Source organism: Mesoplodon bidens (assembly GCF_964165515.1).
Source record: "Mesoplodon bidens genome assembly, chromosome: 16".
In the NCBI taxonomy this organism is placed as follows: Eukaryota; Metazoa; Chordata; class Mammalia; order Artiodactyla; family Ziphiidae; genus Mesoplodon; species Mesoplodon bidens.
This window is the reverse complement of record NC_138173.1, coordinates 46,713,773-46,730,259: the sequence shown is the minus strand read 5'-3', so window position 1 is coordinate 46,730,259 and position 16,487 is coordinate 46,713,773. Positions and strand designations below refer to the sequence as shown.

At 34.4% G+C, this 16,487-nt stretch overlaps 1 protein-coding gene and 1 pseudogene across 8 annotated transcripts in view; one reads left to right on the top strand and one right to left on the bottom strand.

The window, feature by feature from the left end:
• The window catches only part of RIMS2 (regulating synaptic membrane exocytosis 2), a 568,944-nt gene that overhangs the window by 202,476 nt on the left and 349,981 nt on the right, over positions 1-16,487 (bottom strand). The gene's annotated exons all lie outside the window — the stretch shown is intronic.
• Positions 1,514-1,789, top strand: LOC308604766 (ragulator complex protein LAMTOR5-like; annotated as a pseudogene). The gene has a single exon. The product of its transcript is annotated as a ragulator complex protein LAMTOR5-like (transcript).

Below are 16,487 nucleotides of genomic sequence, written 5' to 3'. Positions count from 1 at the left end.
TTAGTTAACATGTGTATGAAGAGTAATATTTTATTATTTTGGAGGAAGATAGATTAATTTTCCTTGGGCACAACGGCATTTTTTTTTACAGAACATTTCTGTTCAGTTAAACATTAATTTCTGTATGTTAGTTAAAAGTAAATGATACTATTCAAAAATAACAGCAATATCTAGGGTCAGCCAAGTTAATAACAATCTACCATGTGACAATGGTAATAATACACATATTGATGAGAGAAACCAAACACTTTTAATGTAGAAAAACATGTTACTATTTCTCATAACCCTATTTTATCAACAGAAAGAGAAGTAAAGTGTTCCCTTATCTATAGAAGTATTTTCTAAAAAATAGTCAATGTTAGAAACAGCAAGAAGAAAAGATTCCCCCAATTTTCTCCAGAACAATAAAGATATATTGTACACACAGAAACATGTAAAATATAAATATCTTGAGGATATTTTGAGTATTTTATTAGTAGTTATAGCAGTTATAGTAGTTATAATTCTCAATGTTATTTCATTTTTACTTCAAAAATAACAGAAACAAAACAACAAATAAGCAAGATTATTTACTCAGCAACAATGAACATACTGCAAATTAATACATCTTTAAAATGTTTTTTCAAAATCCTGAGAGATGATATAATTATCACCTTCTATCTATAAAATTCTTATTTTACTAAATAGTTTCCATTTTCAGTGGATGTTGAAGTATTAATACCATTTTGTTAACTGTAAGAAATTCAAGTTATCTCACTAAAGTATTGATAGTATGTTTTCCCTTCCCAGGTCCTCAAAGATTCCATAAAATAACAAACATCTTAAAGATGTATCTTAAAGATGTATCTCGAAAGAACCAAATTATGCATTGCTATTGTATGACATGAGTAAATGTGATTAGGCATATTCCTCACTCTAGAATATCTGAGTGCCATGTTCAAAAGTTTCATTGGTCAACTTTGAACAATTCACTAGCATTTCTTTTGTTTGCTAGTTTTACATGGATAGTGGAAATTCCTCATATACACTGCTGCCTGCTGCCCCTAGCTGTTACTTCATAATGTCAGTTCAAATCACATAGAGATAGTAGTCAGAGGACTGATTAATCCCCTCCTAAATACACATACATACACACAGAACAAAAGGTATGCACATTTTCAGGCACAAATACTATCTGCCTCAGTCACTAATGATGACATGATGTCTAACAGTCAAAATTACTAGAAACACTAAAAAGCAAGAAAGATAAGGCCCACTGTCAAGAGACAAAGCAATCAACAGAGTCAGACTCAGCTAGGACACATGTTGGGACTATCAGGCAGGGAATTTAAAATATTATATGATTGGCATGTTAAAGACTATCTTAGAAAGGACAGACAATATCTTCTGCATGAAAAGCTGAAGAAATATCAGCAGATAGACAGCGACCATAAAAAAGAGTCAAATGGGAGGCCGGTGGTGAAGAAGGACGCCATGTGCTGTGCGGTCCTGGGCCTGGCACACAGTGGGTGGGATGGAGGCGACTTCTGAGTAGCACTTGGAGGACACAGTGAAGAATCCATCCATTGATGGAGTCCTGGTCACAGATTCACAGGGACTTAACCTGGGCTGCCGTGGGACCCGGTCAGATGAGCAGGCTCGGGTTCTATCTGTTCTAGCCCAGCAAGCAGTTAAGCTAACCTCTGACCCCACTGATATTCCTGTGTTGTGTCTAGAATCAGACAATGGGAACGTCATGATCCAGAAACACAAAGGCGTCACAGTGGCATTGCACAAAATGGCCTTCTGACGTCTCATGTCAGTGCTCCAGAAGCCTGTGATAGGAACTACAGTCTACCTATGTTAATTATCTTAAAGAGTTATTAAAGTTTCAATAGTTAGGTCATTCATTTAATATGCATTGGACATTTTTCTACTAATTTTAGAGTAAGCACTTTTTGACATTGTATGGACTGACCTATCAAAATGTTAGTAAGAAAAGATCTTGTTTTGAAGCAACAGGTCTAGGTCACTTTGTATATAGAATTTTCTTATGGTCAATAAATCTGGTTGGACGGGAGAAAAAGAGTCAAATGGAAATACTAGAAATAACAGAAAGTAGAATGTGGTAAAATGTTAGAAAATTAGCTTGGAGTCAGTTTATAGAGATCTTAAACATCTAGTTAAGAGGTAAGGACAGGGTTTAATTTTCAATGAGAGTGACCAAAAAGTTCTGAACAAAGGTACTTTTTAAGTAATGAATTAAGAAGATGACTTCAGCAGTAGTGTATGGAATGAATTAGAGTAGGAAAAGGCTGACTTGTAGTAAAAGTCTGGAAACAGAAGAAGGTATGGATGACAAACATAAATACAATGTACAAAATATACAATATACAGAATTATACAAACAGAATTTTAAGGTGAGAAGGAATCTCATAAATTGTATAATTCAATCTCTCTCATTTTAGAAATAAGCAAACTAAGGCTCACAGAAACTTGGTCAAAGTCACACAATTAGATATTTTTTGAGCTGGAATTTGAATTGTGCTTTCTTGGTTCTAAAGCCTGTTAACTTCTTTGACCAGGGATTTTTTTTTTTTTTCTCTATATAATGTTTGGCAAATCACCATATGAATTAAATGAAAGACATGAATAAACCAAGGAAAGAGTCTGAAATTCCCAGCCTCCAAAATGAAAGGATGATCTATTAACAGAAATAGAAGAATTCTTGGGAAGAACGAGAGTAACTTCAGGTTTGGACTTAAATTTGTGAAGCGTTGCAAGAATATTCTTGTACAGATGTCAGTCAGATAATCAGACAGTTTGAGAAGTCACTGTATTATATTAATATTTCACTATTCATTAGAGAGGCTAAAAAGAGAAGTGGTTAATAATGGCAGATGCAAGGACATAACAAGGATAAATATGTGTAAAAAGATACAGCAAATAAGAACCATGGAGAAAATCATTTAAAATAAAGTGCTGGAAGCAGAGGTCAGACTGTAGAGGGTTAAAGCTTAGGAGCCGATGAAGGAGTGGAGAAAGCATATGTAAAAATACATAGTCAAGAAACATGACCTAAGTAAGAGAGAGAAATTGCTCATTCTCAAGGGAGCTTGAAGGTGTGGCAGAATAGAAAGAAGGTATTATTAAGGAGATTTCAACAGTCCTCCGTAACAACAATTTGAGGAAAAACAAATTAGTAAAGTAAGAGAGATTGAAATGTAAGAGAAACAAGAAATAATGAATGGAGGAAAATTCCAGAGAAATTAAGAAAGTGTACAGTCAGAAACACAAATAGATTACTTGTGATGGAGAAGAAAATGCTTCTAAGAGGAAAGGAGAAGGTTTGTAACAATGCAAAGAAATTAAGGCAAAAAGGGGAGGGGTAGCTCAGGAAGTGTGAATTACTTAGATTTGATCCCATTCACTAAGGGCTTTCAGTATACTTCTCAGATAGGGCATCTACAGGAAAACATTCTACATTCCACACAGGAATCTCATCCTCCTGTGACTCCACTAGTTTTGTCAGAAACCTTTCTCTAATTAGGGTCCTAGTCATGGCCCCAAATACCTTAAGAAAAGACCATTCACTGCCTCTCTTCAAACGCGATGGCATCCCTCAGCACTACTCTAGCCTCAAGTCAGACCCTTCCCAGAACCTAACTCAGTTCTGGCACCAAAACAACTTCCAATTCTGGCACCAAAACAACTTAGGATAAATTTAGGATAGTTGAGGTACATCACTTCTATTTAAGCATCTTATCTCTGTAATTCTTAGTATCAAGTAAAGGGCAAGCCCAATTGCCCCCTGATATCTTCTCTCTAAATTCTTCATTTCTTGTACTCTCTTCTGTACCATTTTAATCTTCTCTGATTCTCTTAGCTATATTTTCAAGAATCCTTATCCACTGTTAACTAACTTCCTTACATCATCAACCATTCTGCAGAATGGTTTCTGCATATTCCTACCTTAAATAACATTTAGCTCAACTCTGCAGACTCTCCTTCCAGTGTAACTCTCACCTGCAGAAGCTACTTATTCTTTCACATTTCAAAGCCCATGGATTCAGGAGAGATTGGTTCCCTAGAGACACCCTGGCCATTACTCTCCCACTGTAATGTACACGTCCTTATTTCTATTAAGCATGCCCCTTGGCTATAAGATCCATTATTAATTCACGTTGCTAATATCTATCCAACTTCCAATCACTATCCCTTAGTCATTGATAATTTGAGGAATTGGGTGTCAGCCGTCTTCTTTACCGTAATTCCTATGGTAATGCTAGGCGATTTCAATGCACATGCAGAAAATTGTTCAATAATCTGAACCACAACTCTTGGATCTTCAAAACTTCAATAATTGTCACTTTTTTCCTGCCTCAGCGCTCCCTCCTGGGGAAATACTGTGGATCTTAGAATCCAATGAAACTATTTAATATAATAATTGAACTCCAATATCTCAAATATTAAACTCCAATATCTCAAACTGATGACAATCATTATTTCTGTCAGGTGTTTTATAATCTCACTCCCAATTTACTTGATCTCCATTTGATACTTTTTGTTCCTTGGTCCAACCAATTCCTGCCAGTATATAGCACCCTCTTTGCTTTTCTTCCATCCTTCTCATCCTAGACTCTATGACTGATCATCTGAACTCCTCCTATAAAAACACTCAGCTTCCCTTTTATACCAAATCTTCCAAACATTCATCAAAACCCTAAAATTGGTTCAATGCCATAATCTGATTCTTCAACATCTAGGCAACTGGGTATTGCTTAAGCAAAGCATACATTCATACAGGTTGGCACATTACAAATTCATGGTTTCCAACATTTGCCGTGGTGGCATCACCAAAAATCTTTTTACCTATATTTAATCAGTTCCCATCAGTTTTTACCCAACAACTATTTAAACTTTCTCATTTTCAATCAAACATCGTATTCAACCTCTGGGAACCCTCAGGAATTTGTCTCAAAAACAATCATGTAATCTCAATTACAGCAACAACAAAATTGAGGTTATCAAACAAAATTACCTTCAATTTAACATCCTTTAAAAACTTAGTTCCAACTCTCTCATCTATTTTCCTCCTGCCTCAATGGTAAATAAGAGCTTCTTTATGTTTACAAACTCCACCTGTGTGGTTAGCTCTACCTACTGCTCTAAGACCTTTCTTCCAGTCATCCTCTTTTTTTCCTGTGTTTTCAACCTATCTTTTTTTCCTAAAGCATTCTTTCCTCCAAGCCTATCAACACAGGGTATATTTCTTATTCTAAAAGAAAGAAACCTACTCTGGTATCACATACCCCTATCTAATACTTCTCCTCCACACTCTTTTGGTGTATTTATTTTCTTATCTCCCAGTCATGCCTCAGGCCACTGAATTCTGCCTTTCTTCCCTCACTACCCTTCCAAAATCATCAGTGGAAGTCACCAATGACTTCTCCCTTGACAAATCAATGGGCATTTTTCATTTATTATTTTTATTGCTGACATTATTTCTTCCTTCTTAAAACTCTCTAATTTTTTAGCTCTATTCTTCTTACTTTTCTCATTCTTCCTTCACTATGTCCTTCAGAAATTTCTCTTCCTTCGACTACCACTTAAATGTTAATGTTTCCCATGGCAGAGGAAAACTCCTTGGCTCTCATTTCATGGGTAGTCTTTCTGGTTGATTTCACTTTCATTTTGTGGCTACTTCCCATTACTAGTAAATTTACTCGCAAATTGCTCTACGTAGACTAAACTACTTCTTTAAGCTTGAAAATTATTTACTTTACTCCTTGCTAGAGGTTTCCTCTTAGCCCTCTCAATAATTCCAAAACTGAACTCGTCTCTCACTTAAACTGATCCCTCTCCTAACAATTCCCCCCATCTTTGTTAAGGTACCACAAGCACCCAGTTACCCAAGCTGTAAGACTAGGAGCGTTTCTTGACTCTTGGTTCCCCCTCAACATCCAAATCCCATTGTTTACCAAGTATTATTGATTTTAATTGGTTAACTCTCATCTTCTATCTCTCCATCCACTACCTTACTTAGTTCAGGCCCTCAAAGAGTTTCTGCTGTCCTAGAACAAGGCAAATACCTCAGTATGTGCTTTTCTTTTCCAAACTCTTTTCTCTCAAATCAACCACCCACAGAGTCTCTAGAGTAATTATTCTAGAGTGAATAAATGTATTATAGCCATCCCCAAACTAAAACTCTTCAAAGTACCTCTATCACGTACCGTCTTAGACCTAAGTTCCTTAACAGAGTATACAAGGTTATTCATATTCGGGACCATCTCTATCATTCCAGATTCATTTCTTGCTATTCCCTGCCTTGTGGCTAATGCTCCAACAGCACTAAAACACGGTGTTTATTACTTTAGTAACTTTGCTCATATATTTCTTGAAAATTCCACCAACATCCTACCTTACCTCCCCCTAAATAATTCTAATTCTTCCTTTAAGATATAGCCTAGTTGTCATCTCCTCCATCACATTTTTATGTAAAAGTTGCCACGCTGTCCACCAGCAGTGTCAGTGATTCCTTAATATGCTATGTATAGCTTTAAGTAAAGATAATTACTAGGAGGAAAAGTAGGGTTGGGGGTAAATTTTAAAATATAAAAGATATATTTATTGAAATAAAGGATATATCTTAAAGGGAAATCAATAAAAGGTAACCTGATATCCATTCTAAATATGTTTGTTTAAATGTTGAATGTGTTTTAAAATACACAATGATCAGAGATAATTTTGCACTGGTCAGCATAACCTGTTCAGAAGAAAAAAAAGTTTTGATTCTTAATATTAGTTAAATATTTGTTTCCTGAAGTAATATAAAAGAAGTTTAGCAAACATTATTTAAGCTTCTCTTCATCTGTTCCAAAGAGAAAGCACTCATAATATTTCATTTTACAAACATGAAACAGAGAGACCAATTGTTCTGATTCTTCACCTATTGGAGATGTCATGTTGAGTTTACTACATTTATTCCATTCAGAAAATTCCAGATTTCATACAGCCAAACTATGGTCTACTTGGAACTATTAACACATATTTATTCACAGAAAGGGAATTCCCGGACCATGATAGTTAATGCCACGTTGAAATCTAGACCAGGAAACTGGATACTTAGAAAGTTGGTGCCAACTTCTTTTTATTCTTTCCACAATCCTCAATAAAGAGGTCACTTTTCCTTTAAATGTTCAGGTTTTTTTCTCAAGTAGGTAGTTAGGGAGAACTTGGGTAATTTAGATCAAAAACGATTTGGCAAGAGACAGAAATTGATCCACATTTGGACTTTGTCAAATAGGTAAAAGCAGAACAATGTAGCAAGGGAACTGATGATATTTCTGAGAATGGATTCAACCTCTGGATATGTAAGTAAGTAAAGAAAAGTGGAGACTAATTGGGAAAGGTAAATGGGTAAAGAGAGTGGAGTTGTCTATTGAGATAAAAGAACCAGTGAGTTAAAAGTAATTCAATGAAAGAATAAGAAGGAACCATGTGTAGTTCTTGTCCAAGAGTGAAGTATTTTGTAATAATTGTAAATGGAAAGTAAACTTTAAAAATTATATAAAATATTAAAATTTTTTAAAAAATTTAAAAGATTTCAAAGGTAGAACAATTTCAAGTGACGATAATATTCAGAGCATGGCCATGGGAGTGACTGAGTGAAGTAGAACTGGGGGTAAAGTTCACTACCTCCAATTTGAGATGGTCAAGGAAGTGAGTGGGTGCTGAACAGATCATTCAGGTGAATGCTAACAGCACTCAGGCTCATGGCAGAAATTGTGATAAAGAGGAAGACTAAAGCCACATGCATAAAATAGCATAACCAAGAGGTCAGCAGATGATATCAACGTGTAAGGGAAATGGGTGATTGTGTTCAGTTGCATTACCTACAAAGGTTCAGGGGTTAAACAAGAAGCATGGAATATTATGGTAATAAATAAAGAAGAAGGGATAGGTGACTAGATGAGTTTTTATATTTTCAACAATCCCCAGAATCTCATAGTGGACTGAAGTGGGAGTCAGAGGGACTCAGTAACTCAGAAAGTTAGCAGAGTGAAATAAATGATCAAAGTCACTTCAAAAAAAAAACAAAGGAAGGAAATATTAAGCTGAATATTCAGTACAGCACTTACTACTTCTTTGGAAGAGGCATACGAATGCAATAGGCAAGGAGCCTACAGGTAGATGCAAGGAGTATAACCAACTATATATTCTGGTTCTTGGTTCGGGTAGTAGATTCATAAATGCTTATTTTATTACTATGCTTTGAAACATGCACACATTCTTTTGTATGTGTCAAAGTAATAACGATAAAAGATAATATTTTTAAAAGCAACTAAAGAGTGCATTCTCACAAAATCTATCCAACTTTTCTGGAGTAGGTATACACTAGACTCACAAATTTGAATCATTTAAGTGACAGTAAATCTTATAGTAAGTTATTTGATAACTTGTTTTCTAAAAGTGATTTTTCTAACCTTGTTTTACTTTAATATAAACATCAATGATATTGTGTTTCCTGAATATAAACTAAATTATGGCACAAAAGACAATTCAGAAATCTCTCTTTCAAAATAGGCCAGCTAGGCTGAGATTGAGAATTTGAGTAAGTATATGAAATTGATAACCAACCTAGAGCTGATAAAGAACTGGTTCTATCTATGTTGGGTTACTGAAAGAATAAATGATATGAAGCAGACAAGCTACTTATTGATAATTAAGAAAAATACAGAGTATAAAAAACTAATGTGGTTCATGATCTTAATTTACATTTAAATGGAAAGATACCAGTGTAAGAAGAATAAGTCTATAATCAGTAATGTCTCATTCATGCCACCCACTTTAAGAAAGGTCTTGCCCAATTATAAGGATTATAAAACTGTTTTTTGCCCAATTATAAATTATAAAACTGCTTTTCACATTTCTGTAAGATAAATGTATGATCATTGCAACCAAAAAATAGTCTGAATGTAATATACAGCAATAATAAAAATAAAAGACAACAACAAAGTAAAAATTATTTAGTATTGAGGCAAAATAACAGAAAAAGAGACTGAGATGTAAAAGAAAATAAAATATAGCAATAACCACTATCATATAAAAAAAACTGGAAGGCACTAAATTTCAATTACATTTACTGAAAGACATCACAAAATTTGAATTATTAGGAATTTGTTATTGATGATATCTCTATGTTTCCTTCCACATTTGTCTAAATGAATTCAATCCTTAGGAATTTACCCATTAGTTTCAATTATTTTTTTCTAAGCTCTTTCATTATCAACTCTTTTTTTTTTTTTTCATTATCAACTCTTAATTAACTAAACTAATAGGATAAAAGTGATCACACATAACCCAAATCACTTTGAAACCATAGTCAGAGTGAGTACAGCACATAATTCCTTATCTATACAGCTGAATCCACAACCACATTATCATTGCCGTTCTTTTCTCTGCCTACCGGGCCTAAAAATGTTGTCACTGAACTGGCTCAAATCCCTAAAGCTATGTTTAGCCTTGAGAAACTGCAAGCTTTACAGACCTTCTTTCCCCACTCGATTTCCTTCTAGGATTAACTAGAAAGCTAATTCTCCTTTCTGTTAAATGCCAGCTAATTTATATTTCCCTTCAGTACAAGGAGAATGGTGGTAGACTAGAAATACTGGGTCTGGGTAGACAGACCCAGTATTCTCCAGCGATCTGGGTTCATCTACTATGACCAACGAGTAGATCACAGCCACCTTTGACAAGGTAACGATAAACCTGAGTTTACCCTCATAAACCTCAGTCCAACCTAAGCACTTTCAAGGACTGACTGCGGAGGGAGGTGGGGGAAGGGGGCTGTTAAGATATGTACCAATCAACTAGTGCTGCCTAAATATCTAATCAACTAGTGCTGCAGAGGAAGGTGAGCCGTCAAATGCAATTAATTTTTAATAATACTGTTATTCTACTTTTGTACATAATAAGAGTCAAATGTAATTTCTGGTGAGTTAAACTTTTAGAATCATCAAAGAGATGATCCTAGCCCATTAAGGGAAGCTATATTTTTGACATTCTAACACAATTAAAGTGTTTATATATGCTTTATTTTCTACTATTTTATAAGGATAATACTTCTATGTTTCATCAGTAACCATATATGTATATATAAAAAACAAAAATAGAAGTGAGTTATATCATATCAATAGACAGGCACATGCAATTCTACGAACAGACTCAATTGTAAGAAAAATATACCTGCCGTCCCTGTGATGATGTTCAATGGTCTGACTGTATCTGGAGCGAGGTAGAGTAAGAAAATGACTGCAAGCATGGTAGAAACAAGAATATAAATGAGACTCAGGAAAGAAATGAGAAAGTACATTTTAATTTTTAAAGTGAGATTCAAAAAATATAAGCAGATAGTAAGCAAAGCAAATGAAAACTGTTACTGGAAAGCTTGCTCCTTCCTCCCAATGTCCAGTGTAATATGGCAGTGCTAAAGGTTAAAATATGCTAAATATTCTAAAATGAAACACAAGAAAATGTAACAAATTGAGATTAAACAAATAATATTTCAAAATAAAATCTTATCAATTATCACTCAAACATCTTTAGCACCATCTATAAAATGTTATACAATACAGATGCTTTCTCATTTTTTAGGAGGAAAGGTAGAAAGAGAAAAATAATAAAAATAACCAGAAAGCTTAAGAAGAAATAATAAAAGAGGTAATTTCTAATATTTATCACACTTAGGAGATTTTATGAGGTAGCTATTTCTTTTTCAATCATTACTAATTAAAAGTAACTAAAAGATTTTATAAAATTCCATTTAGTAAGGAGCTAACTGATTCAAATTCCTTTAATTGAATACTAATTTTATTTTGTAAATGTATCAGATGCTATCCATTTTCCATGCACTATGTTTATTATATGTTTATTACATGCTATTGGCTCTGCTACACTTCATGCCTCATGACTACCATAAGCCATCAAAGTAGCACATTGACCTTTTTACCCTTCTGTAGCTGATTCTCTTCTTTCTATAGCACTGATTTTAAATTTTTCTATTTTTTAAGTCTTTCATGTCAAAACACTTAATTTTGGCAGATGATCATGTTTCAGTAAAAAATGGAAACCAATCTTGGTCTCTCTCAACACCTCTAAATATAGAGTACATATATATTTATATCTCCACTTGTCCTCTTTTGCAACAAACGAAGAGGCAATTCCTCTACTTGTAATCCTACTTCCCACATGACCTTGTTTCATTCATTTTTGTCTCATGCCTTCCCTTCCACAACTGCACTTAATCCTAAAAATAAAACTTCACTAACCTTGCCTTCCTCTGACTTTTTTTCATCATAAAACATCTTAGACATATCTACAATTCTTGCTACCACTTTCTCACTTCTCATGCTTAAAGCTTACTGTGATTTGATTTCTGTCTCTACCATTCTCTTGAAGCTGTGAATATTATCTGTGAAATTCTAAAAAGTCCTTTAATTTCCTCTTGATCTTCATCACACTCCACTTATCTATGGTTTTAGACAATGATTTTCAACCTCTATTTCTTGACACTCTCTTGGTTTCTGAAACACTATTCTCTCTGGCTATTAGAAATTTAGAATGGCTTACGAACAAGGTCCTATTGTATAGCCCAGGGGACTATATTCAATATCCTGTGATAAACCACAATGGAAAAGAATATTTAAAAATGTCTATAGGTGTATAACTGAGTCATTTTGCTGCACAGCAGAGATTGGCACGACATTGTAAATCAACTATACTTCAATGAAAAAAATAGTGTTTATATAACAACTTAACTATGTGCCACATACTCCATTAAAGCTTTGTCTATATCTCATTTACTTCCCGTAGCAACTCTTTGAGATAGGGTCTAGTATTCCTACAGACAGAGAAACTAGGCTGAGTGCTTGCGCACAGCCGTAAAGTAAGTAGCAGGACTGGTTTCAAACTCAGGGCTTTCTTGAGCCAAAATTCAGGCTCTTAACATGTACACATTGGTCTGGTCTCTGCCTATTAAGTGCTTCTTTATCCATTTCACTTACTGATTCCCTTTCTTTTTATTCCTCAGAGACAGTGGTTTCCCAAGATTTGTTCCTCGACCTTCTTTATACTCCAACACCTTCTTTCTGGATAATGTTATTTGTTTTTATAGTGTAAATTCTCACTTTGGTTTAGCCTTGATTTGTCTTTGGGTTTCACATTTCCAGCAGCTTCCTGGGATCTCCACATGGCTGCTTGAGTGTCATGTAGGCATTTTAGAAAAACACATGTTAATTGTGAGACGAGCAAGACATTGGCCTATTTGGACATCTGGTGCTACATTTGTAAAATAAGGGAGCTGGAGCAGTAGTTTTCCAACTTTCTTTTTGAGCGGAAGCCCAGTTGTTTTTTCAAACAAAATTTTATGTAAAACCAATATTTAGGAATTCAATAAAATCAAAATGGCGCTGCTACAGAGGGAGTAAGAAGCCTAGACCCTACCCATTTGGCTTCATCCTTACCTACAACAGCAATCCTTCACGTACCTCTTAAGAACATAGAAGCCTATAACCTCTAAAGGCCCTTCTAGTTTCATATATAACTCTTTAATCCCCCTTTGGAATTTAATATAATACTTGAGCTATTCCTTTTCTTTTAATTCCACTTTCAACTAAGGATTTAAATATTTACTTAATAAACTAAGCTTTAAAATATCAAAATATAACTCCTCCATTTTCTTTATTTTCCACATTCAATTGATTTACAAACATTGCTCATTCTAATGCCTAAATAACTCAGATTTATTCCTTCTTTTCCTTTTCTTCTGCCACTACCTTAAATCAGGCTTACCATGTCCACTGAAATAACCTTTTATTAGGTCTCCTTTCCTTCAGAATCCAACCCTCTCCTGGTCCACTCTGTCTATGGAAGTATATTTACAAAGTATGCTTCTGGTCATGTAGGCACATTGCTCCAAATCCTTCAATGGCTTCCCATATCAAAAAACAAGTATATATTCTTTAAAATGGTACACAAATTAAGTTGTAAGCTACATTCAATCTTCATCTCCTATTACTTCCCTTTTCCCATACCACAACTTTTTATCTAGGTACAACAGACTACCTAAGATTCTCTAAATATATCCCATACTCTCCTGACTTCCAGACTCTGTTCATGCTCATCACTCATCCAAGAATGTCCATCATACTCCCTGTCTCCACTTCATTGCCTTTCAAAATTCTTCTCATTTTTAAAGTCCAACTTCTCTTTGAAGGTCTTCCCAATAGATCGAAGCAAGTAATTTTCTCTCCAATCTGTTCCAACACTACTATGCTTAGGCCTCCCAGTCTTCTACATTTTATAACTAGTTGGTATATTATATAATTAGTTGGTATGAATTACTTAGTATAATCAGTTGGATCATCTGTTTATCTAGACCAGGAGGAAGCCTATTTTAAATCTTTGTGCATAATGCCTGACCCACTCAATAAATATATTTTGGGTTGAACTAAAATGTATAACACAATTACGCTGTTTTCATGGTCAACCTACTGTCCAAAGAGAGTAGTCATTCACATAATCATAGAAACATTCTAGAACTGTAAATAAAAAATTACAAACCTATGTAGTATAAGAAAATAGGGAAAACGGTATCAAAAAGAGACTTTCCTGGCTTTACAAAGAGGAGAAAGAAAATCCAGCAGTAGTGATGTTGGGATTTATTGCATTAAAAAGGAATCAACTGTCTCTTAGAATTACTTAAGAGTAACAAAAATGTGTAAAATTCAAAGCTTGTTAAAATTTTCATATTCATAGAACATATATATCATCATCCAATTTCTAATATTTTCCTTGGGGAGGTTTATAATTAATTTTGTCTCTATAACGTAAAAGAAAACATTATACAGGAATCACCTTCATCAAGTAACAGTTTGTTTTATTTCCCTTTTTGTGATGGTTAATTTTATGTGTCAACTTAATTGGCCAAGGGGTATCCACATTAAACATTATTTCTGGGTATGTATGTAAAGGTGTCTCAGGATGAGATTCCCATTTGAATCAGTAGAATCAGTAGATTTCCCTCTTCATTGTGGGTGGACATCAGGCAATCTGGTGAGAGCTTGAGTAGAACAAAAGTAAGAAGAAGGAGGAATTTTTCCCTTTTTTCCTGCCTCATTTTTGAGCTAGACATCTCATAACTCTCTGGCCCTCTGACTGAGATTTATACCATCAGCTCTCAGGTTCTCTGGCTTTTGGACTTGGACTGAATTATACCACCATTTCATGGGTCTCCACCTTGCAGACAGCAGATGGTAGAACTTTTCAGCCTCCATATTCATGTGAGCCAATTCCTCATAATAAATCCCTCTCTCTCTCTCTATCCAACCTACTAGTTCTGTTTCTCTGGAGAACCCTGACTATATACTTTTCTATAGATATGTTATACCTCTTAACCTAATCTGGTCATGATCCCCCTTGAGATGGAGTGAAAAGTATAAAGACGCATCTATGAATATTACACAAATTAACCATACTGTTTTAGTAAGCCTCCTAAAATCCACTTAAGATACAGAAGTCCTTTGCTGCTTCCAATTAGTACAACTTAAAAACATTTTATTTACACTTCTCTATTAAAGCATGCTTACTTTTCTCCCCAAATTAACAGATATTATAAAGTCTAAGCAATAAAGTGATGAATATACATAATGAGTTAAACAAAGTTGTTATATTACAAAATGCATTTAATCCAATTTGTTTGAAATTTTAAAAAAATTGAGCAGAGCTGTAATTCACTGTAAAAGAATAAAATAGAAAACTAAAAAAGTGACTAAATTTTAAAAAGAGAAAAAAATGAGGTAACAGATTCTCAAATCACAAGAAAAAAAATCACTATTCAAAGAACTGAACAAGATTACTGATCCAATTTCCTGACACACTCTGATTCTTACTAAGAAATATAATCTTTGAAGACAAAACAAAATTGTATTTATAATGAATTATCCTTCCATATATTTCATTAGCCTGAATGTTACCTTTTAGGACTAGCAGATACATAAAAAGGACTATAAAAGGAGATAAAAATCTTATTCTTAAGTAACCTGTAGATTTTGAAAGCTAAGTTTCTAACAATCTCAAGCTAATACCAAACTTTCTGCTCTGTCTTTGATATTGTTACTGTTTTGCTACCTTAGTTCCTAAAATATAATATGATTTAAATAAGCTAAAATATACTCCTGAAATATAATGAATAAAAAGTTGTATTATTTTTGTATGATGAATTCTCTTTTTCCATTTACTTTCTCTATATTTTCAAACTTTCAGAGATGTATTTCTCTCATAGTTTATAACTGAAAGGATCACAAAAAGACTACAAATAGTTATAGGTATCTTTGGCAGTTTCTGGTAGCTGGTTGCCTGATAAAAAGAGTAGAGAAATAGCGTGTGTGTGAGGTATTTCAGAGATTCATATAACGGGGCATTTTTCTTTTTAGAATATAACTGCATTCATTGAATGCACAGAAGAAAAAAGTTTATGAAGTAATATATCTTCTGCCAGTGTTATGTTTTTTTTCTTATTATGCTAAAAGTATACTCTATGGAATTAAATGCAACCGATATATTTTAGTCTCTAGGATAGACATAAAAATGTGTATTGTAGGGCTTCCCTGGTGGCGCAGTGGTTGAGAGTCTGCCTGCCGATGCACGGGACACGGATTCGTGCCCCGGTCCAGGAAGATCCCACATGCCGCGGAGCGGCTAGGCCCGTGAGCTATGGCCGCTGAGCCTGCGTGTCCGGAGCCTGTGCTCCACCACGGGAGAGGCCACAACAGTGAGAGGCCCGCGTACCACAAAAACAAAACAAAACAAAACAAAACAAAAATGTGTACTGTAAGATATCTCTGACATGTTACAGAAATAGTATCTAGTACTCTACACTTATTCTAATAGTAAATTAACTCCTGTAAACAAATAAACTCTTGAAATATTTCTAATACTAAAGTCACATGGTTTGCCCCAGAAAAATGATGTTCCTTGTAGTAGTTACCAGGATTTACCAGAGAAACAATGATACAAAAAGTATGGGCGATGAAAAGGAAGATGAAAGATATCCATTACGATTAATCGTTTTTATCCTTGTATCCAAGTTTCTGAATTACTTGTAATGAACCTACTTTCTTTTCAAAATATAATAGGAATTTGACTCATGAAATAAAGTGAGATGTGCAGAGAAAGATCCAATCGAAATTTTATATATAAGTCTTTTTTATGTTACCTATAAGAAAAGGATATTGTTACACCCTTAAGTTTAACCAGGTACTACAAATTAATGTCAAATAGCATCATTTCTCACCCAATATAGCCAATGTAAAAGCCATTATCTTCATTCACAACTTTCCAATATGTTCCCGAGTCCTTCATCCTTCATACTGGGTCTTTCTGATGTACATGTGTATTCTGTCTCTGTGCCTTTGCTTTTGTTCTTGCCTGAATAAACATGCCCATTT